This window comes from Crocuta crocuta, unplaced genomic scaffold (genome assembly GCF_008692635.1).
Source record: "Crocuta crocuta isolate KB4526 unplaced genomic scaffold, BGI_CrCroc_1.0 scaffold180, whole genome shotgun sequence".
In the NCBI taxonomy this organism is placed as follows: Eukaryota; Metazoa; Chordata; class Mammalia; order Carnivora; family Hyaenidae; genus Crocuta; species Crocuta crocuta.
Window position 1 is genome coordinate 2,048,253 of NW_027527549.1, and position 25,659 is coordinate 2,073,911.

The following is a 25,659-nucleotide window of genomic DNA, read 5'->3' on the forward strand; positions in this document are numbered from 1 at the left end:
AGGAAGCCATTAAAATCCGAGATGAGAACACAGGTAGTAACCTCTTTGACGTCAGCCATAGTGAAATTACTAGATGTGTCTCCTCAGGCAAGGGAAAGAAGAACAAAAACAAACTGTTAGGACTTGATCAAAATAAAAAGCTTCTGCACGGTGAAGGAAACAATCAACAAAACTAAAAGGTAACCTACAGAATGGGAGAAGATATTTGCAAATGATGTATCTGATAAAGGGTTAGATCCAAAATATATAAACAAGTTATAAATCTCAACACCCCAAAAATGAACCCTCCAATTAAAAAATGGGCAGAAGACATGAATAGATATTTTTCTAAAGAAGATGTCCAGATGGCCAACAGACATATGAAAAGATGCTGAATGCCACTCATCATCAGGGAAATACAAATAAAAACCACAGTCAGATATCACCTCCCACCTGTCAGAATGGCTAAAACCAACAATACAAGAAAACAACAGACGTTGGTGAGGATGCAGAGAAAGGGGAACCCTTCTGCACCATCGGTGGGAATGCAAACTGGTGCAGCCGCTCTGGAAAACAGTGCGGAGGTTCCTCAGAAAGTTAAAAATAGAACTCCCCTATGATCCATCATTTGCATTACTAGGCATTTATCCAAAGAATACTGATTCAAAGGGATATGTGCACCTGATGCTTAATACTAGCATTATTTACAATAGCCAAATTATGGAAATAGCTCAAGTGATCACTGACAGACGAATGGGTAAAGAAGATATGGCATGCGTATACACAATGGAATATCATTCTGTGGTAAAAAGAGTGAAATCCTGCCATTTGCAATGATATGGCTGAATCCAAAGAGTATAATGCTAAGCAAAATAAATCAAAGAAAGACAAACACCATATGATTTTACTCATATGTAGAATTTAAGAAGCAAAACAAATGGTCATAGGCAAAGAGAGAGAGAAAGTAAGAAATAGACTCTTAACTACAGAGAACAAATTGATGGGTGGGGAGGGATTACATAGTGGTGGGGATTAGGAGCGTTCCTGCTGCGATGAGCACAGGGTGAGGCATGGAAGTGCTGAATCACTGATATGACAATTGCATGTGAACTACCTGGAGTTTAAATAAAAACTTAAAAAAGAAATAGAAAAGCCCGCGATGAGTTTTATTATTTTCTAAAAATAAACTAACTATATCTTATGAATCTAAAACCCACATATTGTTCATTTGGAACACACAGAAAAGCACAAAGTGGAAAATGAAGTCACCTTTAATCCCACTTCCTGAAGACAGCAGGTAATCGCCCTTCACCTTGGCACCTGGCTTTCCAATCGAAGACAAATATTTGTATTCTAATTGCGGCCCAGTTGAACGATCGCCCTATACATATTGTTTTGTCAGCCAGCCCTTGAGAAACATAGAGTGTCCTTGGTGGTTTTGTTCCAGGAGGAAAACCTGAGGGGCTGGGGGTGGCGGGGAGGCTGGAGAGAAGCCCTTGTGTTCCCAGTGGGAAGCCAGGGCCGTGGCTCTGAGCCATGGGTTCAGGGTGCCACTTTAGAAGGATGCTTTTGAGACACCTGTGAGCTCCCTGAGACCTGAATTTCCCTGAGTTCTCCAGGGAACAGGTTAGAGCCCACACCTTCTTCTTCCGCCGCGGGCAGGCCTTCGCCACAAAACCCCAGCGATCCTTCGCGACTCATAACGCGGGAGACTGTCCGGTGCTGCTCTGCAGGCCTCTCTGCATCCCTCCCTAGGTCACAATTCTGGCGTGAGAGGATGGGTGGGTCACACACCGCGGCCTAGCCCACCTGCTCATAATTACAGCCCCTGCCGGTTTTGTGTCGGGCATGGTGACAAGCACTTTTTATAGGTGTCCTGTTCGTGCCTCCAGCCTACGCTTCTCTGAGCTGGGTGCTATCAGGCCTTTCACTGTTGAGGAAACTGACGATCAGAGACTTAACAAGGGCTGGAAAGGGGTGAAGCCAGTGAGCCTAAGTATGTCAGACCCCCCCCCACCCCGTGTTTAACCTCTTTGGCCTATGGACTGCGTCCTCGGGACCCCTCTGTCATCATCCTGCTTTGTTGGCAGCAGGAGTCCATCCGACTCTGGAGTCTGGGGTTGGACCCGGCTGAGCTTCTGACCCCAGGTTCCTGGTGAGGCCCAGGCAGCCCTAAAGCTGTGGGTAGTCAAGAGGTGCAGCTAATGGGGAGGTGTTTGGCAGGCAGCTGGCCGCTCGCAGGAACCGCAGGCTCGGGGAGGACCGCCAGGTGCAGCTGGCAGAGAGAGCCTGTTGGCAGAGGCCGGGCCACCTCCCGCCGTGAGAGCAGCCCTGAGAGTCTGCATCCTCACGCCCGCCCTCGGGGCCTCGGCCACGGCCGCATCAGGCTGGAGTCACTTCCCCAAAGCCAACTGGGAAAATCCCTGGGATTCTGGGCCTCTCGGGCAGCGTTCCCAGGGCGGCGGGCCCTGCCGCTGCCCCCTTTCCTCCATTCGTGGAAAAGTACCGGCTGCGCCCGCCCCGCGGCCCTGCAGCCTCCAGGCAAGCGCCTGGCTGCCCTCGGCACTCGCAACTGCAAGCGCTGACTTGGTCCAGGGCTGGAGGAAAATAGTTTCCCAAAAAAGCAGCTTAAAAAAATGTGGAAAATATCCACACCCCAAGTGTCTGCAGAGCGGGGGCGGGAAGTCTCCCAGACGGGCTTGCAGCCGGGGATTCGCGGTCCCTTGCGAAGAGGCAGGGAAGGAATGTGAAACCCTATCACCCCGAGGAGGAGACATGCACAGTGTGCCTTTCACTTTCTGCCGGCTCTTGGAGGCCCGGGTGGGGGCGGGGGCGTGGATCATGCCGGGAAGTGGCTGCCCCCCAGAGAGGCTGCCTCAGGCGGCAGGGCTTCAGTGGGGGGCTGAGCCAGCATACCTGGTCCGGTGGCCACGATGCTCAGCGGGGGCCTGGAACATGCATTTATTTTCTCAAGGATGCTGGGCCTGCCTGGCCTCCCGGTGCTGTCTGTGGCCAGTCCTCACTTCTACCTCGTGCAGTGATTCACAGCTTTCCACATGATCTCATTTGACACTTGCTGTGAGTGAGGAAGTAAGGTGTAGACGGCGAGTACTCCTGGGTCTGTGGTACAAAAGAGAGACTCGGTTCGGGGGGGAGGTGTTCTGCTTGGGGCCGCAGAGACCCCAGCTTCCCGTGAGTCCAGTGTCCTTTCTGCTAGACCATACACGTGTAAGCCTTGCACCTTAGACACCCTACGGGTCCCTGCTGCATTATCTCAGAAGTGGGAAGTGCTGGGGTCAGGAGCCCGACCTTCATGGCACTGTGCCTGGTCCACAGGTGGCCTCTTGATTGTGTGAAAGAATGAACAGATGACCTTGGGCAAGTTGTTTTAATCTTCCTGTGCCTCAGTTTCCTCATCACACAACATAAGTGTGGAGTGGGATAGTCTCTGAAGTCTGAGCCCCTCCTGTTCTCCAGCTTTCAGGCGCTAAACTTCCTGATCAAACCCACACTTCACGCCCCTGCCGATGCAGCCGTCACCTCCCCGGCCATTCAGCCACCTGTCCTGGCAGACTCTGCTGGGACCCTTCCTGCTACCCACTTGGCCCTGCTGACGTGGGCTGAGCACAGAGTTGGAGGCTCGAGGCCTCCTTTGCCTCTGCCTGTCCACACGGGGCCCCGGCCAGGTAGCCCACACCAGTCTGCAGAGTGTGGGACCTCCTGCACGACCCAGCCACGGGAGGGCAGTGCGAGGCTGGGCTGGGGTGACAGCTGTGTGGAAAGGAAACCCCGGGATCTGTGTGTGTGTATATGGAGTGGGGGGAGTGAGGCATTCATCTGCGAATCATGGTGAGGGGTGAGGTTTTCGAGCAGAACTCGGTCACCCCAGACCAGGTGTCCTCTGGATCTAGATTCAGTGACTCGGGGGGTGTATTTCCTTTCCAAGGTCTCAGATGGCTGGCTCCTTGACTGGGCTCATTGTATGGGGCGCAGAAAAGGCGGGCGAGGGGCTCCACTGACAAGTGTCAGGGGGCTACGTCCTTGACGCCCCCAGGTGTGCTTGAGAGAGTCCAAAGGCAGGATTTTACGCATGAGTGGCTGAGCCTTGTTTGGAAGTCCTTCTGGCGTGGCTCCTCCACGTGCCTGGCCCGAGCCGCGCTGGCCCTGTGGCCGATGCGGGAGGGCACAGAGAAGCTGCCTGGGGGCTGGGGGACTGGCAGTGGACAGAAGGGCGGAGTGGCGTCCCTGTCAGGGCCGGAACGGCCCACTTCTGTGTGTGCAGGGACGGGGAAGGGGGTGGCAGGCGGCGTGTGGCTCCAGGCTTCCCCAGCCCTGCCACCATGTTGGAAATCCAGTTTATTCAATTTACAGTAAAGGTTTTACAGGGCTTTCCTGGAAGCTTCACATTATGGAAACTCTTGTGCTGGCAGTTTGGTGGCTGGTGTCTGGTTTGTTTGGGAGAGGTTGAGTCAGGTCCTGTCTTGATGGAAAGTTCCTCTGCCTGGGTCACTCGAGGGGAGCGGGCCCGGGAGCCCGAGCGGGCCTGCCAGATTCTGAGAGGGGACCGGCTGTCCCCTATCTTGGTCCCAAATGGGTCCCCACCTGTTTCCTATCTGACCATCATTCCCTGTGGGTTCCAGACATCTTTTTCAGGGGAAGCTGTGGCTGAGCGGGGGTGGGGGGGGAGTCATCCCAGTTTTTAAAGCCATTTTCATTATTTTCCACATATGCGAAAAATAGGAGGGGTTGGTTGACTGAGCAAAAACAAGCCAACTCCATGAAAATGGATTTGCTGATTACAAACATCAGGAACACACAACACACAAGGCCACGGCTGGACCGAGCCCCGGGGCGTCCGTGTGAAGTGCCCCCAGCTGTCCCTTAGAAGCTCCTTTGTCTGACCTTTCCAACTTCCTCTTGGACTCTGACTTTGCACCTTCCTCACCACGAGGCTCACATTCCCACCCCAAGGTGCCTGACCTTGAGGGGAGAAGGGCGGGGCTTTGGCTCTAGGGTCTATGGAAAGGGCCAGAAGCCCAGTTTATGAATGTTGGTATTTCACCGACGCCCCAAAGTGGAGACTGATTCACAAGTCACCAACCTCCCTTTGCCTGTGGGGGAGACCACTCGATCCGGTAGCACCGGGTCAGGAGTCCTTTCCTGGGTGTTCTTTTTTTTCTTTAAGTGTTTATATCACTGGTGTTCTCATTCTTTAAAACCAATGCCATTCATAAGACAGAACATGCTGCTTGGGATTTAAACGGCAGTTGTGAAAATCAGCTGGTTAAGGTTTCTCTGGGGACCGATGCGTGTCCCTTTGTACAGGGTGTGGAGGAAGACCATGTGGTCACTTTGCTGGGGATGAGTGTGGCCCCTGTACAGTGCTGCAGGACAGCCATGTTTCTAATGGTCCCTCGGTGTCCACGGGTGTGGTCTGTGCGACTCCAGGGCACAGTGAGCTGCCTGTCACCAGAAGAACCTTCTGGGGTTTTCACTGACCGCTCTGGAGCGAGGCTGGCCGGGAAAATCTCTGAGCTTCCTGACCTGAGTTCTAGGGGGAAGTCATTGGAGCGAACAGCTACCAGCTCTGCAGTCCAGCAGACCTGGGTTCAAGCCTCGATTCCCCCCCACACTTGGCTTCCTTCTCTGCAAGAGAGAAGACAGTAATGTCGAGGCGGCTTGAGGAGTAAGTGGAGCATTGCACCTTGGGCACCTCAAACTCGGATGGCGGCTTGCTATTACTCCTCCTCTTCTTTTCAAGTCAGTTGCGGGCTCAGAGTATAAACAGCCACTTAGCTTCATTTGATACACGATATACACACACACACAAGTGTTTGCATCTTGTTTTGATTTATCCCCGCTCTCTGTGTTTCCCACATGGATGTCTGGATGAGTGTGTCTGTCCTAGCTGGCAGAGCAGGAGGGACCCAGGGCCACACCAGGCACAGCTCTCTGCCTTGTGATGAAGATGCTGATGCTGACATTGCACCTGACCTGACNNNNGCCCTGGTGGCAGGAAGGACTAAGGAGGCAAAAGGCACTGCTGACCGAGAGATCCCCCCACCCCCCAAGGGCACACAGCCGGGGCAGCGACAAGACCGGGCCCAGCTTGTGGGCTGAGCTGAAGACTCCCCAGGATGGCTCTCTCTTTTTTCTCCCCACTACTCGTCCCCCAACCCCCCACCAGACGTTCTCTTCTTGCACCCCTTTCTTTCTGGACTTGGCCTGAGTCCCAGTAACCAAATTAGATGGCGAATTTTCCACGTGGGCTTTAAGCATGATCTGAAAGGCAAGGGAGCCTTTTCCTTGGACCCTGTAGGCTTGGGCATCTGGGGTGGCCGAGGGCCCCAGGGAGCAGAACAGGGGGCCTGAGGCCAGAGCAGGGCAGAAGATGCCATTTGTCCAAGGAGCTATGGGCCAACTGGCTTTTGACAGTTATCTGGTCAGTCTTTTCTTTTCTCCCCAAATTAATATGTTTGTTCATTCATGCCTCTGGCTCGCATGCATTTCTATTCAGTGCTTTGTCATACGCAGGAAAGGTGAGGTCCTCCCTGGCCTTGAGGATTCTGCAGTCTGGTTGATGAGTCAAATAGACAATGAACATGGGCAAATGGAAACACCAGAGAATAATCTAAAGGCTGAGAGAGAGAGAGAGAAAATTCAAAGCCAGGGTTTGGTTCCTGGCCCACTGTGGGGGCTGAGGGGCTGCTGTGGAGTCCCGGGTGAGAAGGACAAAGGGCTTGGCTGGGGGTCACCTGCATCTGAGCGCACTGGACATGGCCGTCGCTGTGTTGCTCGGCTGGCCTCCCGCTTGCAGCTCCTTGCTCTGAGAAATAGCCCAGGGCTTTCATTTGTGCACAAGGCTGGTCCCAATCGGACAGGCATCTGCCCTAAGCACCACTAACCCCTACGCCTGCCTATACCTTGGTTTGTTTGAAGCGATGAGCTGGGCCAAGTGAGATTCTCCTCTAGCTGCTCTGAACCGGAAAATGCTGAAGAACAGGCTAGCTGTGAGAGCTGAAGCTGCAAGATCACAACATGGGACTGGAGGGTGGTCAGGATGGATGCGTGCAAGATGCTCTGAGAAGCAGAAGCTATGGGTGGGGAGAAGCTGCAGAAGGCAGAGGCATCCAGAGGGTGCCGCTCAGCGGTGAGAATCGAGAGGAAGGCACAGAAGGATGCCAAGTCCTGTCTGAAGAGGTACAGACTCTGCTGCTGAGGGCTGTTCAGAGCCAGGACCACCCCCTGCTGCCGCTCCTCCCCAGACGCCAGCCTGCTTGACTCCTCTGGGTTCTGGGATCCATGTACCTGTCAGAAAGCCCCCACTGCGACAGTAGCATCGGTCAGTTTCAGGCTCATGCACACAACAGCTATATTAGCCTGACTAGCTCCCTAGAAAGGTGGAGCGTGAGGGTCAGTGGAAGCCCACATGTGCACAGATGAACACGCATACACGTGTGCACAAGCGAGCCTGAATTTACCCACATTTACAGCCCGGTTGTGACACGGAAGTTCTGTAGGTAAGAGTGGAGCGGCAGAGCTGTGGTGGGGTGTGGACAGGATCAGCGAGAGAAGCAAAGCTCCCCGGCTCCCTGGCTGATAGTCCAGTTGGAAGAACAAATGGGTCATGGCAGGAGAGGCTGCTAATTTTAGTTTCCTTGAGGATGTAGACATCATTTAAAGTCAAACTGTTTCCTAATACTTGTGCCCAGAAAATGATGTACTGGGGAATCCCAGAGCAGGGGACATGTGGCCAGAAGGGCGGCAGCTCAGTGGGCAGTGTTTCTCTCGGCTGCCCCGGCACCCTCCCCCGTGGTGGACTCCTCTTCACTCTAATTCTTCAAATACCTTTAATATGCGTCGTCTCTACGTACCTTTTGGCCCCCACCCCCTACAGTTCACTGTCCTCAGAGGTTTGTGTTTCTGTGGGCAGCATATGGCTTTCTTTGCTTACCCTGAACCCTGGGGCTGGGCTCAGGAGTCCCTGCTTGGCCACTCTGTGCTGTGGCACCTCTGTGAACGTCTCTGAGCCTCGATTTCCCCATCTGTAAAATGGGAACAAAGACACCCGAGGACTGATAAGATGTTCTCCTTGTAAGGATTTTGCTTTCTAGTTCGTACTGGCTCTCTCACAATCCCACCTCAACACAATGAGCATATATTGATGAGCAGATAGGAGCAGCTCAGGAAATAATTGTCGAACGCGATCCTCGTTGTTGTCATCTTCACAGATTCCTTATTAGTGTCTGTCTGATGCTGCACAGAGAGCTCTCACTCCCTGCGGTGCTGACAGATGAATACGGACACGCACATGACCACGGGAAAGCATCAGAAAGTTACGTAACTCACCAGTGGAGAATAAACACCAGTTACACATAAAGGTTAAGTGCATTCTGGAGGTCAGAAAAAGCGGTGAGTGAATAATTGAGGTGAGAAAGTAGCTTGCGGGAACAACTTTAAGACACAGATTGACGCAGGGTGGGGCAGGGGAAACTGCTGATGTGATTAACCTTCCAGAGGAAGTGGGCTTTCAGGAGCAGATAGATTGGAGAAAGGGATAGGCTTGATGAAGAGGTGGCCAGGGAACATTCCAGGCACATGAGTGTTTCTGCAGGCTGAGGTCCTGAGGTGCCTTTAGGGTGGGTCACTGCTTGGAGTGGCTAGAGGTAGGTGTATGTGTGTGTGCATGCATGTGTGCATGTGTGCAACAGGCAAGGAGGAGGGCAGTGAGGCAGTGAGGTGGGAGAAGAAAGCATGATGAGTGAGTGAGGGAGTGTGAGATCGATCAGCTCCAAGTGGGAGATAGTTCAGAGGAACCTCATCAAAAGCAATCTTCATGTCCCATAAAGATGTCCCAGCTTCTGTGTTTGGATTCAGAACCTGGGCTTGGGATGAGAGTAAGATCCGAAGCAGGGATGAGGAGAGGCGCAAGGGCAGAGTCAAAAACCCAAGGTTCCAAGACCCATACAGTGATTTACAGATCTGACTAGAATTTGGTGGAGACCCAGCCAGTCGGCCTAGCACCTTTCCTTTTGAAGGTTTATCGCTTTTATGTCCTTGTTGCTCATCATGGAGACTCATCATCAACCCCTCTCATTCCCATTCGTTCGAGGCCTCAGAAGGGAGCAGTGTGATCAGACAGCCACGTGACATTGGTCTGCACTTCCGGTTGTGCCCATTGCCGGGAAGTCAGGAGGAGGACCGGCCTTCCTCTGTCCCAAGCCGACAATCCAGACAGGATCTCATCAGGGCCACTCCCTGGGGGAAGCAGGAGAGCAGAGGACCCATTCATCCCACTTCCAGATGGAGAAACTGAGGAATGGGAGGAGCTTCATCAGGACGAGGCAATGAGCTCACTGCAGAGCTGAGAAAAAATGGGGCTCCTGCTCAGAGGGGCTGCCGTCTGGTATAGTCAGTGTGCACATGTGTGTGTGCGCGTGTGCGTGTGTGTGTGTGTGTGTGTGTGTTCCTCTCTGGTCCTCCTGAATCTTCAAAAAGGACATTAGAAATGACATAGTTTAAAAACAGCCCCCAGTCCATGAGAAAGAATGTATGGCATTTGGAGAACTTCATAATCTTTATAAATTTAATGTCCCGATCTGTAAAAAGGGAATAATTGTTTAATACTTACCCTGTACCACCATTGAGGTCACTAATGGATCGAAATCTCGGGACCCAGTTTCTGACCCCTCGCTGAACACGTGAGCCTTCTGACCACAGTACCCACTTGGTGGAAGTCTGTCCTCCTGAGCTAAGCCCACTCTTGCTTACTCTGTTCAGGAGTCGAGCCATGACCTGGTCAGGCCTGGACACCAGCTAATCCCGTGTGGGTCTGTATTCTGTTAAATTTATTTTCCTAATTGTTTTATCAAAGTGTATGTGTGTGGGGGGTGTGGAGCTAGCTTTGAGTGACTTCTATGTGCTGGGCAATTTTCTAGGTGCTCGCCGTAAATGATTTTATTGAATTCTCGTAGTCCGGAGTGGGGCGTTAATCAAGCCAAGGGTCTGCATCCCTTTGGAAATATTTTACCTGGGCAGCCCTGGGTGCTCAGTGCCGGAAGGAAAGAAGACTGATGTTTTCAGAATGCGAGCTGAAGAGATCATGAAGCTGAGTGTGAGACCACAATCCCTCTCTCAGCTTTCAGTGAGACACGTGGCCCCAGTGGTAACTGGCGGAGACTGGTCACACACTCCTTGCAGCTGTCTCTTCCGTGGTTTCAGTCCTTTCTGGTTCTCCTTCAACTTCCGTCGTTCCCCTTGGTCTCAAGGGGGTGGTGGGGGAGGGCAGCTTTTCTTCTGGGCGCTTCTTACAAACTGGCTTTCCCTAAGGAACTGCCTTCAGCGCCTTCCTCTCCTCATGTTGACTGTGCACCTTCAGACATACTCCCTTCCAGTGCCGCAGATTATTCCCAACCCTCAAACCCGTTTGTGGAGCTCCAGACTGAAAGAGTCCATTAACAGCTCCCTTCCAGAATTTCCAGACGCATCCAATTCTAGGTGTTCTGAACTGAGCCCACCTTCCCTTTTCCTGATCTGCTCCTTCTCTCTGTTTCTGGTCTGACAGATGGCATCGCTGTCATGCCAACCTGCTTCCTTTACCTGCTGCACCCGGCCTACAACCAAGTCCTGTAAGACCATCCCGCAGACACCTCCTCCATGCTGTCTTCAGCCTCAGTGAGGCGCTCGGTTTTTTGTTTTTGTTTTTTTGCTCGAAGTTCAACTTCTGCTCCCTTGACCAGAGAAATCCTTTCAAATCCGCAAAACTGACTGATGCCGCTCTAGCTTCTATCACCTTCGGGATGAAGGCCAAGCCCTCCATTATCTGACCCTATTTGCCCCCTTCAGCTTCTCTGGCCGAGCCCCCCACCTTCCCTTTCTCCCTGGTGGGCCCGGGACCCCTCCAGTCCGTGCCATCTTGTCTGGAAGGCCTGTTTCCCACTCACTTATCGCGCACACGTCTCAGCCCGAGGGTCGCCCCTCTGGGGAAGTCCTTCCTGAGCCCCCACTTCTGCCTCTCTGCGTGGCCTTGACCCTGACACACACTCAGCCACCACCACTTGCCCAGCTTCCCCAAGCGGCCTGAAGCCCTCGTGAGGGAGCGATTAGGTCGTGCTCGCCTGTCTGCCGGGGTGTGGAGCGGGGATTCGAGCGGCATTTGAGGAATGAACGACAAGAGAAGGTCACGGAGTCAGATCCACGCCGCTTGGCGCAGACCAAGCGCCCAGGGGTGGCGAGCCTGCTTTCCCCGCTAGAGGGCACTGTCGCCGTGCGCAGCGCTGGGAGCCGGGCGGGGTGTGGCTCCGCCTCCGGCGGCCTGGCCGGACCTGCTGGGCTCGGCAGTGTGGCCTGAGCGCGCGCACCCGCCCGCCCGGGGGCCCTGGGGCTCCGGCCAGCCCCTTACCAGCCTCCAGTCCTCCGGTCAGACTATCCTCTATTCTGCGCACCGCCCTTGCGTACCTCCCGCTCCCGTGGATGTATACGACCCTCCCCTGTGGCCGACTGGGGACCCCCCTTCCTTCCTTTGGCGGCAGCCACCACCATCCTACCTTACTGCAGCTAAGGCGCTACTTGTAACGAGTTGGAGGGGGCTGCATCTTAACAACTGCTTTCAATGCCTTTGAGTAACACGGTGTGTGCCCTGGTGGCAGGGATATTTTGCTGGGAAGGGCGGGGACGCCCCCAAAGCGCCCCCGGGTCACACACAGGTCGGCCTGCCCCAGTGCTCAGTCCGCACTGCCGTGCTAAGGCGCAGGTGCATCAGCGCTCTGGCGAGTGGCGCCCACCTCTGACAGTTAGTGTCCAGTTTTGAACCGGGCGGTACTTCCAACTCGTAGGAAGTGTTGAGAAAGCAATGCATCCTTTAGGTTCACTGAGGGGGTTTCTTTTTCGTGAAAAGTTCCACCGCGCTGTGCGTTGTGAAAGCGCGCTTGAATTACTGTGTTCTCTTACAAGCACCTCTTTTTCAAGGCAATGGGATCGTATCACAAGGAGGGTGGTCCCAATGGTGGAGGCTCTGGGGGTTGGGCCATTTGGGGGTCCGATGAGGACCTGGGGGCTGTGTAGACAGGAGAAGAAAAGATGTAGGGAACATGTGGTAGCTTCCTGTCGTGCCGGTGCTTCCGTTTCCACCAACATATTATAGAGGAATAGAAGATGTAAGTGTTGGCAACATCGAGGAAGCTTCTGGGCCTTCTTCTGTAGTGCAGAACCTGGGCAGTGGGCCAGGAGAGAAAACAGCAGAAAGTAAGATTATGCACGAGAGTTGCACAATCAGAGGGCAGGTGGGGGAGGGGCCCTGCGTGTCCACTTGCCAGCTTGCTGGGAAGGCTTCAAAGGGAGGGAGCCTCTGCACCGAGCAGGAGAATTACGTAGAAAAAGGATTGTGAGACACGGTAGTGGATTACCTGCTGGCCTTTTAAGAATCTTTGGGAAATTCCAGGACACTTTGAATTGCATCTTCACCTATTGTTGGTTGTTGGACTGTTTCACTTGAATGAGATGTTACTGCGGCTGGAGCGCAGGAAGCTGATTATACGGGTGACAGGAGGAAGCATTTTCTAATAAGCAGTCAAGGACAGCATGGCCCCCCCATGATGTGGTAGGACCTGCTGCTGCAGAGGTGTTATGGTGGGGATGTGGGGGGAGGGTTGCAATAGCTTCTAGGAAATGAAAGTGACATGAAGACGAGAATCGCCCGGCAGGTGTGGGCGTGCACCTGTCCTCCTCTAGCCCCATGTGGGGTTTATACTCCACATACATGTGCAGGAACGTATGCGGAGATGGCCGGCCTCCAAGCTCTGCTGGGCAGCCCTTTCCTGGTTTCTCATTTAGCTCTGAGAGACCCTGGTTCCCAAAAGACCGCTGAAGAACCATCCCGTATTGTCATGCGTCCAATCAGAACAGGAAAATAAGAGTGCAGGTGGTCAGCTCTACAGATGTCTGCGGCCTGCATTCTAGTGCCTCGGACAGTCCTCGGAGTTGGACTGTGTCACGAGTGTCACTGAGACAGAGTCCTTATTCTCTTTTTAAAAAATACTTAGTTATGAAAAAGTTACTACTGAAGCATAGTTGTGTGCGACGGTACGTTACTTCCAGGTGTGCAGCACAATGATTTGACAGTTCTGTACATGGCGCAGTGGTCCCCACGTTGAGCGTTATCACCGGCCGGCACTGTGCCACGTTATCGCAGTATTATTGGCTATGTTCCCTATGCTGTGCTTTTCATCTCCTGGACTTATTTATTTTATGATTGGAAGTTTGAATTTCTTCCCCTGTTTCATCCACGCGCACCCCCCCCCCCACCTCTGGCAACCACTAGTTTGCTCTCCGTACTTATAAATCCGTTCCTGTTTTTTGTGTTTTGTCTTCCACATATAAGTGAAATGATACGGTATTTGTCCTTTTCTGACTTGTTTCGCTTGTAATAATATACGTAGGTCCATCCATGTTGTCGAAAATGGCATGATCTCATTCTTTTTTATGGCTGAGTAATATTCCATTGTGTGTGTGTGTGTGTATGTGTGTGTGTGTATATAATATCTTCTTTCTCCATTCATCTACTGATGGGCACTTGGGTTGTTTCTGTTTCTTGGCTATTGTAAACAATACTGCTATGAATATAGGGGTTCACATATCTGAACTAATGTTTTTGCTTTCTTCGGGTAAATATTCAGTAGTAGAATTACTGGATCATATGATAATTCTATATTTATTTTAAAGAATGTTTACTTATGTATTTTTGAGAGAGAGAGCAAGCCAGGGAGGGGCAGAGAGAGAGAGAGAGAGAGAGAGAGGGAGAGAGAGAGAGGGAATCCCAAGCAGGCTTTGCACTCAGTGCAGAGGCTGATGCAGGACTTAAACTCATGAACCATGAGCTCATGACCTAAGCTGAAATCAAGAGTCAGGTGCTTAACTGACTGAGCCCCCCAGGCACCCAGGCAGTTCTATATTTAATGTTTTGAGGAACCTCCATACTGTCTGCACCGATTTACATTCCTACCAACATGCACAGAATTTCTTTCTATGTCCTCACCGACAGTAGCTCTTCCTTCCCTTTTTGATAGCAGCCATTCTGATTGGTGTGAGGCGGTATCTCACTGTGGTTTTGATTTGCATTTCCTCACAACCCTTGTTCTAGAGGAGTTCATCTTCTGTGGGGGAGAGTCACATAAGTCAGTGGTGCATTCCGTGGCCTGGGCCCGGATAACAGTATGCACAAGGTGGGGTGATGAGCGGGACAGAAAACCTCACTGGGGACGTCATTCTTGAGCAAGTTTTAAAGAGTGAACAAGGGTTTACGGAGTGAGCAAAGGGAAAAAAGAGACATTCCAGACAGATGAAGTCCCATGGGCCGAGGAGCAGGTATGTGGGGTCACATGATATACTGGGGGCCTCTGGGCCAGGGAGGCAGGGACCCTGTGTGAGCTGGAACGTCTAGTTGTAAAGTCCCTGGTGTGAGACTGTGAGGTTATAAAGGTTTTTCTCTTCCTTGCCAGGGAGATTTAGCTTTATCGCACTGAGAAGCATCTTAATCCTCTCAGTGTTCGGTGAGCAGGTGGAGGACGGGTTGGAGCGGTGCAATTGAGTGTGAATGGGTGTATCCAGATGTGCATGGCCCAGATGACACTAGTCAAAAGGCCTAGGAATGTGGGGGTCTTCCCAGTGGACAAACCGACAACCTGCTACTAAACCATGTTTCTATCCTTAACTTGTTTCCCTTGCCTCTCACAAAATTAAAACAATATACATTTCTCTCCATTCTCTCATTCTGACAGAGAAGGAAACTGAGGATCAGAGTGGGACAGACCCTTCCCCAAGGTCACACAGCTAGGAAATGGCAGATCCTTTGGTTTCTTGGCTCTTAGTCCAGTGTTCTCTTCATGATGTCATTCTGTCTTCTGAGAAGCTCCACTATGCACAGGGCAAGGTCGGAGCCCTGGAGAATGGCAGATAAAGCTTTGGCATTCAGGACACAGCCATCTTTCCTCCCCAGGGAGGATCCCAGCACATGGCATGCCCAGGGACACCTCTGTGCATCATTTAAAAAGCCCCCAATTCTCTTCTTCCTAAAGAACCTTACTCTTTCTTTAAGGTTCAGGGTAAGGGTCACCTTTCATTGGAAGCAATATGTTAGCTCAGTGACCTGTCTGGGCAGAATCAATTGTATCACTTCTGTTTGCATAGCACCCAGTATGCGGGTTTATAAGCCTCCTGCTACTTGAGGGAAGGTGTCATTTCCGTCTGGTGCCTGGTGGTATCCCCCAGTGCCTGGCACGGTGCCCAGCGCAGAGTAGACGTGCAGAAAATGTCTGGAATGACGAAACTGACGCATGTATGAATCAGGAGTCTGACCCTGATGCCTTTTGTGTGGCTCTATTATGAAGTGCAGTAGTTTCTTATTTTATAGTGACCGATGCTGGTGTTCTAAGTGGAAATGCATTAGAGCAAGAAAGCTTTCTATGTATTTCTTGTTCTTTTTTTGTTTTTCCTAAAGCAAAGTGAAGGTGGTGGCTCTGGGTTCATTGTTCTTTTGTAATTCTTCTAATTTTAATTTCCCTCGGACCCTGACACTTTCAGCCTAGAAGTTATTTTTATTTATTTATTTTTTTAGCTGCTAAGAGCTAAAGCTGTTTTTACGGTTTAGATTTGTTTTGGGTCTTTTGGTAAGAAAAATTCTCTTGCTTTTTTTTTTTTTTAATGTCTTCTTTCTCCCTCCCGAATTCCATGCTTGTTTAATCTTGTTTAAACAATTAGATTCATCTTAAGGAAGCCAAATATGGAGCCACTTTGGGAAGGGGGCTGGAGGCCAGCACTCCTGCCCAGCCATCTTTTTTCTCTTCAATGAGAGTCTTTTCCATCTGTGTCTTTCTGCCAGCTGATTAACACCTTGTGATGAAGCACCAGGCTGTGCTTCTCCAAGGGTTCTCGCTCTTTCTGCATGGTGGTCCTTGTTCTTTGTTTAAGGGAGAACTGTTTACTGTGTCTTTTTGTTTTTTTTTTGCATTTGATTAAAACTCCAGGAGTGGCAGACTCCTGGGTCTGGTCCAGGCAAAGCTGTGAGAGGATGATCCTGGGGCCTGGGTGGACCACATGTGAGAGAGCTCTGGGCCCTCGTTTGAGTTAACAGCAGGGTTTGGCCCTGGGCAGGAGTCCTTTGGTTGTAGGTGTGCAAATGCTTTGTCTCCCTCTGGCTTCACCTGTGCTCCAGCTTCAGCTCCCTAGGGCTCTGAGGGTGGGGGCTCTTCGTGGCTGTTGTGAGTTGGTGGCTCTGGGCAGGAGCTCACGTACTAGCCTTGGAACCAAGTGGTGACAAGAGTTTCCCAGAGCTTGGGGAGGTCTGAGCGCAGACCAGCTGTGGCGTGACAGCCCTTCGGCTGCGGGGAAGGGACAGGAGTGACATTTGAGGGTCTCTTTGCAAGTGTGAGGAACTGGACTAGGCATATCTAAAATGCATACTCGTTTATCCTGGTAATAAGAATCCCTAATGTTTATTGAGTGCCTACCACACCCAAGGCACATTAATACATGGTTACATTTAGTCCCCAGAAGGTTCCATTTCCATTTTACTGATGTGGAAACTGAAGCTGGAAGAGATCGGGTCAACTGAAAAATCTGCTCTGGGCGGGGACCAGACCGGGCTCAAAATCCTCTTCCACCAGTGTCTTGTTACAGAGTCTATCTGACATTTTTTTCTGAATGCCTTAAAATACGGCCTCCTGAATTCCTTCAAGTGCTCAAGGAGCGATTTCCCCAGCAAACACGGTTGTATTAAACCACAAACACCAGCAGCTGGGGCCACAAGAAAGCAAGCTGTTGAAGGATGCAACGGTATTTGTTTCTGAGTTTCTCATTAAGAGTTTCTACTCATTCATTTATTTTGTCCTCAGCTAGCTCCAGGTAATAGGCAAGTGGTAACAGGCAGCAAGGGCGGGACAAAAATTTATGGGAGAAATGCCTACAATTGAGAAAAATCTCTCTATGGTCACATTTTTTTAGTGCATTGGGAAAGCTGCTGATGTTTGATTGGAGCAGTGCAGGCATGTTTCCGGAGCACCCGCCTGCATAGAAGCATGGATTCTGAGCCCCACTGAGCAGGGCCGGTGGACACAGGGGTGTGTGTGTGTTTTGGGCAGGGGGAGGGCTCATCTCAAAGGATGGATCTTTTCTGTTGGATTCGGAAAGATGTTGCCTACCATTTTACAGGCAGACAACTTACCTTCCAGGTCCCTTTTGTTTAGATTGCTACCAAAATGATTTGAAATGCTCAAGCACACTGATGGGCCTATGAACTTGGCCAGGGCATGCTAGAGTAGGGATGGGGGTGGGACAAGGGCTTTTTGCCTGGAATTGTAGAAACAGTTGGGGATGATGCTGTAAGCGGGATACTGCCCGCCAGAAATGACGTGGTTGGTGATCCTTGTTGGAAGGCACAGACTTACAGACCATGATTTTCCCCAACTTGCAAGCATCTTCCCCGAGAATGAAGGCACCATCTTCAATGAAGGGGTCCATCTTCCCGTCCTCATTCCTCTCTGGGGCTGGAAGGCTGTGAGTGCCACCACAGTGTTCAAAGGGACGGGAGCTCTCTCTGCTTTTGCTGCACTGTTATTTATGCAGGAGGGCAGCTCTGTGAACAAAACATCACTTGGACCTCAGGCCAAGCCCTTCCTTTGGACGGTAATGGTGGGTGGTTGGGTAGGGTGGGGAAATAGTACCCAGGCTATCACAAGGTACATTTCTCCAGCTCACCTCTGTTGCCAGTTTCTGCAGGGAACAGGGGCTGGGCTCCAGATAAGACCCTAATGAAATGACTGGGCTGCACTTTGCACGTGTAAGAAAGAACAAATGTTAAATAACAACAATGGTAGCAATATGATTTTGGTTTGGGGCTGAGGCCTCAGGACTTCAGAGATGGAGCACATATGGAATGCATTCGTAGCCCTGTACAATACCCTATAAACTGATTGGGCTCAGATGAGAAGCTTTTGTCAGCAAAGTTCCCATTACTGGGCGTGGTGGGGTCTGGCCTGGGCTCTCCCCGGAGGGCTGCCTTCGGACACAAGATGCTGTTGTTAGCTGCAGTGGTGGGAAATGTCCCGTGGGGGTGCTTTCCTTATCTTTGTATGAGCTCTGAACCAAGGGATGGTTGAGATGGTGAACTTGCTCATTACACTCCGGTATAGCAAACATGCGATGGATCGACAATGGAATGCTAGGCGCACAGGAGGACACCTCCTCAAGTCGTGGGCTTTGAGAATTTCAGATTTCAAGCTCTGCCTCCTAAGACCCAGTCAGGGGACGTTGTCGGTGAAAATGTTGTAGGCTTGAGTGATCTAGACTCTGTATGATGAGTTCTAACATACTGCTGGTCGTTTGTGGTAAATCGTGGTGCCGCTGGGGTTCAGTGTACAAAGCCCCTCCCCTTCCAGTATTTGGGCTGGGCGCCCCCTTTCATGATAAGATAAACCACCATCGGAGTACGTTTTTGTTCTGGAGAAGAGGAAGCTGTATGTTTTCCCGGAGGGCTGTGTCCCTGAAGTCTCCTGCTCCTCTGTGGTTTGGCTTCCCCACTTGGGTGGCCTTAGTTGTCTGCTGTTTTTATCCAATTTCCTTGCTTCTATTTTGATCGTCATCGCCACCAGTCATCATTGTCTGTTCTGGGGGAAATTTTACAAATATTTAACATGAGATTGAGGTAGAGGTTTATCAAATGGAGATCTTTGCCACATTCAGGGAGTAGTTCTAACATATGCAGAATATTTGCAAAGCCAAGGTCTATTTTAAGTAAGTTTCTCCTTTGTGACATAAATCAGTTTCTTTAAGTTTTGTTTTGTGAAACTTGTTCTTCGCTGGGACTTATCAGGGATATGGGTTTGTATGAGAGCATCAGGGAGTCTGGAGGGGAAAGGTGTTGGGAGCAGGGGCAAAAATGGCAGGAGGGGCAACTAAAGGAGGGGAGATGTGTCCGTGGCTGGTGTAGCAACCATCGTATCATCAGAAAATGCTTTGTGTGAAGTGCCCGTGTATACCACTAAGAGAAACATGGGGGTGACTGATATGTCCAAATCTAGGAAAAGAGGCAGGTAAGTTAGTGGTTCTTATCTTATCAAAACAGGAGGGGGGCACCTGGGTGGCTCAGTCGGTTAAGAGTCCGACTTCGGCTTAGGTCATGATCTCATGGTTCGTGGGTTTGAGCCCTGCGTCGGGCTCTGTGCTGACTGCCAGCTCAGAGCCTGGAGACTGTCTTTGGAATCTGTGACTCCCTCTCTCTCTGACCCTCCCCTACTCACGCTGTCTCTATCTCTCTCTCAATAATAAATAAAACATTAAAAAAAAAACCAGGAGGGCTTCCTGGAAGTGACAAGGCATTTGGAATGATGGGTAGAAAGAACACTGGCTGGACCATAGGGCAAAGGTTGGCCTTGTGTCTGGGGTAGCCTTCATGGCTTCTGGTCCTTCACGGGCTTCTGGTCTTTTTGTATTTATTTTCTCTATTTTTTCTGTCTTTGCCAGTCCTTGATCTAGTTCAAATATTTCAAAGCAGTAGGAGAATTTTAGCAGAGAGTTGTGCTAACTTCCAGAAAGGAAAGCTCTTCCTCCACCACTTAAACCATTTTCTCTCTGGACACTGACCTTGCCTCCTCCCAGAGTCTGACATATGCATTTCACCCTTTTGTGGGACTTCTCCAAATGTATGCCTAGTGGGTACCTCACACTTGAAATGTGTAAAATATAATTTTCTTATCATTCCTCTCTCTTTTTTTTCCCGCTCCTGACATCCAATTTTACTCTGAAATGAATTCCATATTTTTTTCCTATGATTTTTATTCCTATCATGGCCACCACAATCTTTTTTTAGGACCAAATTATGTTGTGAGCAGTGCACTAGCATGGATATCTTTCCCATTACCCTCCCCCACGTTTTCTCTTCTTCCATGTCTCATCCTAGAATGGCTTCCCATATAGAGTCCAGCTTAATAAATATTGACCGAGTGCTTAGAATGTACACTCACTGACCCCCAAATAAATGTGACCAAATTCTACCAAATTGAAATACTAATTTTAAGATGCATAAAATCTCTTTCACAAAGACCCGTACAAAGCCGTAAAGCAAATAACTGAACAAAGGAGAGGAAAATATTTGTATAGAAGAAAAGGATTAAGAAGAATTTTCTAGGTGCTGTAAGATAGTAGGCTATGTACTGAAGGAAGAGCCAGGAGTTGCTTCTGGTCAGTGAGAGACTTGCAACCAAGAGCATTACTGTGCTGACTTGACCTTGAACAAGGACCTTGAACAAGTCATTCGTGATCTCTGGGCCTGTGTTTTCTCATTTTTAGGGTGGTCATTAGAAACTAGATGATCACCATGGTCCCTCCTGGGGGACAATTCTCTGATTGTTTTGTTGACTTGTGGTCATTTTCCAGCTCTGTGAAGCCCAAAGGCTTAGGAATGGGGTGATGATTGGTGATTTAGTTCTGAAATAAGTAGCTCAGTAACTTATTTATAAATATAAGCCCCAGAGACAATAAACACAGCAGGCCCGCCAATTTTTGTTGAGCTAAAAACAGAGGCACATGAGTGACATCCTCCTGGAGGACTTTAATCTGCGTTTCTTCCTGGTTTCGAATAATGCTGATGTTTGTAGCTGTCCACCAAGACAGGTGTGTGTGCAAGTTCCTGAACCTGGAGTAGGGCTTAGCCGCTGCCCCCATCCCTGCCCCCTGCTTCTCTGAGCTCACCTTATCCTTTACCCTCCAAGCACAAAGTTCCACTACAGCTCTTGCTTAAAATGGTTTAGGCAGTGCTTCAAAAGGCCCAGACATGGGGCACCTGGGTGGCTTAGTTGGTCTCTTGATCTCAGGGTTTTGAGTTTAAGCTCCGTTTGGGGCTTATGCTGGGTGTGAGGCCTTCATAAAAACAAAACAGAACAAAACAAAACAAAACAAAACGCCCAGGCACTACACCACTCTGGATGTTCAGATAAAGCCTGGGACTCTGGTTAGTTTGAGGTTGCCAAACTGTGGATTTCAGAAAGGCTGTTCTCACCCTCCACACAGGCTTCTGAAAATCTGGTTCCAGAGTATATATTAACTCAAATGTCAGGAGAGAAATAATGGGATGAATACAACCCCAACTTTAAATATTGCCAGCATTTATTATTTTTTTTGATTGGCTAATGTCAACTACAGGGCCTAACATCTAATTTCCCTGGCTTATTAAATGTCAAAATATTAGTTCTGAAGAGCAGAATGGGCCTGGGAATGAGCTCAGGAAAAATATATCATACATCTTTTAATTCTTCCCAAAGCTGGGAAGGCTTACAAAGGATAATAAATTTGATCAGCCTGAAAAGTATAGGAAAAAACTAATTTGGGCCCAAGGATAAGATTCATAAAATCATCCGCCATATGCATTCTTTGCTTTTCCAGTCAAGCTAATTGGCGCTTAGCAACTTCTCTCCCCAGGCAACTTCGTATCCCTTCACCTCTGTCAGGGTTGGACTCTTCCCTTTACTGACCTTCACCCCTCTCCATAGAATGGTGTCATTGGAATCTTCACAAATGCATCCCTTCTAGAAGTTTTCCATTATCAAGATAGCTAACTGGAGGATCACGTAGTTATGTGGTAATGAGCAAGACTTTTAACTCCAGTGCCTCATTATTTTTTTAATCTTTGAAATGAGAGGGTAGAATATTAAGGACCTGTCTGGTCTCAGGGCTATGGCCCAAGATGGAAGCCTGTATGCATTTACCTTCTTTGTAAGAACTTGACTGCAGATGTAGATACAAGGAGAACAGAAAGAGGTTCTGTCTGATTAGAAAGAAAACATAGAGAGCACACTTTATCTCTCTTTGCAAAGATGATTTTCATCCCCTTCAGATTAATGTTATCCACACCTTTCCTGACATCTACCCTTGTAGGGACCAGGTCTTTTTTCATTCTTCCTGCTCCTGTAGGCCCCCCAACAAAGGGGTATAATATTCATCATAATCTGACCATCATTGAGTTCATCATAGCTTGAATCCTATTATAAGGTTAAACCATATGGATTTGCTTTTTTTTTTTTTTTTGGTATGGTCTAATATTGGCAATTTCATGTGGTCAGCCTAATACGTGAGGCCTTTCTGGAAGCAGCTTCCTCAGTCTTGCTGCTCTTGTCATCTTCCCCGGCCCCTGTCATAATTCTTTGACCAACTGGCACACTTCTGCTCCTCTTCAAGCTTTTGCTCAGGTATGAGCCTTATGTGTGCAGCTTTCCCTGAGGCTTGGCCTCTCACGGTCCTTTATGCTTCATGTATTTCTCTTGTGCTGTGTGAGGTCAGGGTGCCCATAGGGAAGAGAAGGCGCATCCAACTGGGGAAATTAAGGAGAGCTTCAGGAGGGGACTATTTATAAAAAAGTGGTCAAAATGAAGGGAAACCAGAAGGGATGGTGAAGCCACTGGGATTAGTGATCACTGGGAGCCATTGGCACCCCGCCACCTCTGAAGAAGAGAGGAGAAGGTGGGGAATGGGTGTAACCCAGTGAGAGCCATGGCAGAGCCCAAGAGAGGCCCACATTTAGGAGATGTGGCCTTCACTAGAGAGAGGCACCAGCTTCCAACTCATTAGCCTGCAGGAGCAAGCCAGGGAATGAGTACCCAGTCCTGACTGTCTCACTCTCTCAGCTTCTGCCTCCTGTTTACCAAGTCCCATCGGAAGCCAGAAGGCAGGGGCCTGTTGTCTTTGCAGGTCAGTTTCCCAGAGTGTAGACCAGGGCAGGGGGCAGGGGGGTCTGCCTAGGTCAGAGACGCTTCTGTGTCAGGAACAGCTTGGAGGAGAGTTGATGACCCCACTGCCGACTTTCATTCATCATAAATTTCCATTTGCTTCTTGGAGAAGCAGGAAAATCTGGCAGCATCAGACAATTTATCCTTTGTGAAGGAGGAAGGAGCCTGGAGAATGTTTTCAGAGTGGTGATTTACATCCGCCATTTTTCTTAAGTTAGACAACATTTCAAACATGATACTGCACAATAATGTAACACCCACCATCCGATTTAAGCAGTCGTGACTATTTTCCCCTATTTGTTTCAGATACTTATTTAAAGAAGTAAAATAGTAGAGATTCAGCTCTAGCCATCTCCCCCAAATCCCAGAACCTTCCCATCTCATAAGTAACCACTTTCTTGCCCTCTGTCTGTAATTTTGCTACATCTTCATAAGCAACGTGCCTTGTGTTGAAATACTTCAGTGTGTATAAATGGCATCCTACTACAACTTGCCTTTTTGACTCCACTCTATATTTTTGAGATTTATTCCTGTTCATAAATTAGATCTAGTTCATTCTCATCATCAGTGACCGATCAGTGATTTACTTACTGGTGCCTAGATTGATGGATAAATATTGGTTCCAGGTTTTCTTTTTCTTCTTCTCTTTTTTTTTTTTTTTTGGCACTACAAATAATGCCACGTTACATACCTTTGTACCTGGGTCCCAGGTAAGAGCTTCTCTGAGATATATATTTAGAAGGGGAATTTGGGGGGTCGTCCCTGGAAATGTGCCTCTTGACTTTACCAGCAGGGCTAAGTTATCCTCTGGGTTGGTTGAGCCAGTTTACAGAGTTGTGGAACAGAAGGCAGAGGCTTGTGAGGATGCCTATGATCCCCCCCCAGCCCCCCCTTAGTCTGGGCCTGCTGGAACAATGAAGGAATCTGTCTCTGGGCCCCTTCCCATCGTCTAGAACCTGGTCCCAAACAGAGAGGGAGAGGAAGGTCAATATTTGCCTGCGACAGGTTTCTGTTTAGGGAGAACAGAGTCTGCCTATTTGCTCGGGGTGACGGGGTACTGGGAGGGTAAGAGTAGAAACTATTTTCTGCATGCTTGCTACCTGACAGATCCTTTAATTAATTTTATTTTAACGTTTTTACTAAGAAATATAACACAGAAATATGTAGACACACAATATATATACTCCATATATATTTTAATAAGAAATAAGTGTGCTCAAGAAATGATAACAAAGCAAATACCCCCACCAGGTCAAGAAAAAGAACACTGTTACCACCTCTTTGTGTCTACTATTCTGTTTGTACACTAGAAACTTCCTTGAAATTAACCATTGACATCTAATGCTTTAAGTTTACTTTCGCCTGTTTCCAAAGTTGCCTGACTAGAACTATACCTGATTTTTCTTTGGTGTCTGCCTTCTGTGGCCATTCATGTTGTTAAAAGTACCTGGAGTTTATAGGTTTCGTGGCTGTATGATGTTACACTGTATACATACACTGGAATTTACTTATACGCATTCACTGTTGATGGACGTTTGGGTTGTTTCCAGTTTTGGCTATGACAAAGAAAGTTACTACGAACATTCTTGACCATGTATGTTTCTTGGTGCCCAGATGCATGCATTTCTATTGGCTATATGCCTGGGTTATAGGATGGGAGTGTCTTTACCTTTACTGCTTAATGTCAAACTATTTTCCTGAGTGGCTATATCAATTTTTGTAACCACCAGCAGTGTATCAGAAATTGTGTTGTTCTAAATTCGTACCAACACTATTTTTAGTTTCTTAAACTTTAGCTATGCTGGTGGCAATGTAGAGTGCTAGCAATCCATTGTGGCTTTATTTTGCATTTTCTTCTTTTTTTAATTTAAAAAAATTTAAAATTTTCATTTATTTTGCATTGTCTTGATGACCGATAAAGTTGAACAACTTTTTCGATTTACTGGCCGTTTGGGTATTATCCTTTGTAGAGTGCTTGTTCAGATCTCTTTCACATTTTTCTATTGGGCTGTATATCCTTTTCTTATTAACATATAGGAATTCTTTATATTTTTCTGAATGCAAACCTTTTTCAGTTACATAAGCTGCTGATACCTTGTTTTACTTTGTGACTTGCCTTTCTTGTCTCTAAATTGTGTATTTTGGTGAAGAGATGTTCTTAATTTTAATGTATCCCACTTTATCAATCTTTTTCTTTATGATTGATGCATTTTTAACCTCCTGTCTAAGAAATATATCTCTCCTTACTGTCATGAAAATATTCTGTATATTAATGTCTAGAACCTTCATGTTCCCTTTTATATTTAAAGCTACATTCTTTTTTTTTTTTGATTTCTAGAACTTTTTATTTATTTATTTATTTACTTATTTATTTATTATTTATTTATTTTAATAGTTTATTGTCAAGTTGGTTTCCGTATAACATCTTGGAATTGATTTTTGTGTGTGTGCTTGATTGATTTTTTGATGTGAGTTCAGTTTATTTTTTTCCATATGGATATCCAATCAATTCAGCCCCACATATGAAAGATATCATACTTTCCCCATTTATCTGCAATATCACTTTTGTTACAAATCAAGTGTTTTGTGTGCATGTGTAAATTTCTGAAGTTGCTGTTTTATTCCATTGATCTGTTTGTGTATCCCTACACAAAAATTATTTTCCTAATTTTGAATAAGTTTGATACCTGGAAAAAATGTCCTCCCTCTTTGTCTCTGTCAAGAAGGTCTTGGCTATTTTTGGCCTTTGAGTTTCCATACTTATTTTAGAATTAGCTTATTAAGTTCCACCAGAAAAAAGAAAGAAAGGAAGATGAAAGCCTAGTTGTTGATGCAAAATGGACAAAACTTCTAGAATTTCTAAAATAAAGGAAGAGAGTTTCATTCAAGGCCAAGTTAGGACAGCACCCAG